Below are 2,606 nucleotides of genomic sequence, written 5' to 3'. Positions count from 1 at the left end.
GACAAGAGATTCATCATGTAGCGGAAACATTGTGTAGGGCTTTGTGTAAGAGCCGCACTGGCTTCTGGGCCATTCTTAGATCTTGTCTCCCCAACCACTGGCCAAATGTCCACCATTTTGCTTCTCCAGTTACAACCCTCCCCTCCCTAAGCACAGTAATAAAAACAAAGGGAATCCTTTATGTGCTCAAGAAATATTAGAAATGAAACCTCATGCCTCATATTGCCTATGAGCGTTTCAGGGAGATGTTAGGATATTTATCTTATTTCTTTATTTCAGATTAACTTTTCAAGCTACATTGCTAACGTAGAGGACAAAAGACAATTATGTTAGGAAAATTACCTATAAATAAAACGGATGGGAGGACTTCCCACTCCTTCAGATAGGCAGGCAAGCTCAGTGGTGACTTAGTCATTAATGAGCAGGCTAACATACTACATTAAAACTCATGTTTTTTACTCAGTATTCTATTGAGTAAGAAAAACTATTTCCATTGTTAAACTGGCAGGGAATTGATAACTGTTACAAACAAAACAATACTCACTCTGACAAAGCTGTAGACAAAAGAAAAAAATTTAGCTTGTTCATCTAGAGAGTTACTGCAGGAAGGATGAGTTTTATATTCATTTTTTGTATTGTCTTAGAATGAAAGGCATTGCTGTAAACAAGCAAAGGGAAGGTTATAAACCTTCAAAATATTAAGGAAGCATAAAACCCTTTTGTCATGGCTTACTATTCTGTTCTACTAGAAAACACCAAAACACTTATTTTTCCCCTGAAAGCTACATATAGGAAGGCTCATTTGTAAGTATTTGATGGGTTAATAATCCCTATGTATTTTTTTGCTTTCTTTATCTGCCTCTCTCATATAATTTCAGTCTCTTCCCCCTTTAAAGAAAGCATCCTGTAAAGAAAATAAATTGTGTGTGTGTGTGTGTGTGTGTGTGTGTGTGTGTGTGTGTGTGAAATAGTACATCTGGACAAAAGATACAATTTGTTGTATTTTACTTCTGGCACAAAGACATATGGTATTAAGTTGCTTTTTAAAAAATTGTCAGAAATCTGAAGAAGTTCTTTTGTTAGCTAAAGTATGAAATTCTGTATCACCTGTTAGGCAGACTCTGCCACCATTTCCTTGTTTGCTGTGTCTTCATTTGCTTAATGAATTGCGTGGAAAAGTCACTGTAATGCAGTGTGTAGGGTGGGGGAAGGGCGTGGGAAATGTTTTATGGGGAAAAAAAATTATAAGCCTAATACTATGAAGTAACATCTAATGAAGTTCTGTTTAAGTGCAATATATTTATTTCTGCCAGAAATGTATTATCAACCTTATGTAATATTTGAAGCATAACATGTTATTTGTAAACAGCTAAAATTATATATTATCCCAAATTGTACAGAAGCATTGATGTGTGGATACTTGTTTCTTTTGTTAAGAATGGAGTGGTATTTTTATACATATGAACACATTCACACTTTTTATTATCTATACACAGTGACTTTGGTGCCTGTGTTCTCACCTGATACAGAGGAGTATTGGATGATACTGGGGCTCAACTAGCCATTCCCAGATATGATCTCTGGGTCATGATGCCGTGTTGTGACATTGTTGTGTAAGGAAGACTGCCCTCACAGTTCTACCTTTCTCTCTTTCTAGTACTACTCAACTCTCTTCCCTCACTTATTCCACCCAATGAATCCTCAGATGTGTGATTTTACGTCTGTTGTACCAATTGACCATGACATTGATTCCATGTAGCTTAAAAACTACTGCCTCAGCCAAGCCATGAGCAGTGGTTCATGCTATAGTGATATTGCAGCAAATAAGCTGACCAAGTAGGATCAGCCAAATTCAAGGCCTTAGTCATCTTCCACACAATTGCTCTTCAGAATACATGGTGCTATCATACCTTTTGCTTGCAAATGTCTCCTAATTTTTGTGTATGCTTAACTCAAGCTTCCATAAATCTTATTTGGAAGAATTCCACACTAAAGAGAAATATTGCAAGTATAGTATAAGAAATCCTATGTGTCCTTTATTGGGATTTACCAATTCTAAGTTTTAAGCTCCATTTGCTTTATCACATGTGTACTGAATAGTGCACACAGCAGTGCAGGTGAACTCACATGCATAGTGCAGAAACTGCTTTGAACTGGCGGAGCATGTGTTGAACCTATGACCCACTTCCCGAAGTAATTGGAAGCATATTTTTAAAAACAACAAATAGCCATAGTAGTTTTAGCAACTCTGGGAAATCTAACAATGTTCTATTATCTATATTGTAATTTTGTCAATTGACTGAGCATGTTTTTCTTTCAGTATAGATTGAGTTGAGGCTGACATATTGCATTTATACAGATCCTCAGCTTGTCTTGCTGTTTCATGACAAAAGTGTCCAAATTGCAAGTGCTTTATAATGTGTCTGTTTTTAATCACTTCAAAGCTCCATTTGTTTCAGATTTGATTATTAAGATCTTTTCCCTTCTTGATATGTATTTATTTATTTATTTTTAGCCATTCTTCAATTTCTGTCACAATGAACTATCTCAGTTCTATCTTGTACCTTCCTTGCCAGCTTTTTCTAGAGCCTTGCCCAGGCTCCTTT

This window comes from Peromyscus eremicus, chromosome 7 (assembly GCF_949786415.1).
Source record: "Peromyscus eremicus chromosome 7, PerEre_H2_v1, whole genome shotgun sequence".
Lineage (NCBI taxonomy): Eukaryota > Metazoa > Chordata > Mammalia > Rodentia > Cricetidae > Peromyscus > Peromyscus eremicus.
This window is presented reverse-complemented; position numbering follows the sequence as displayed.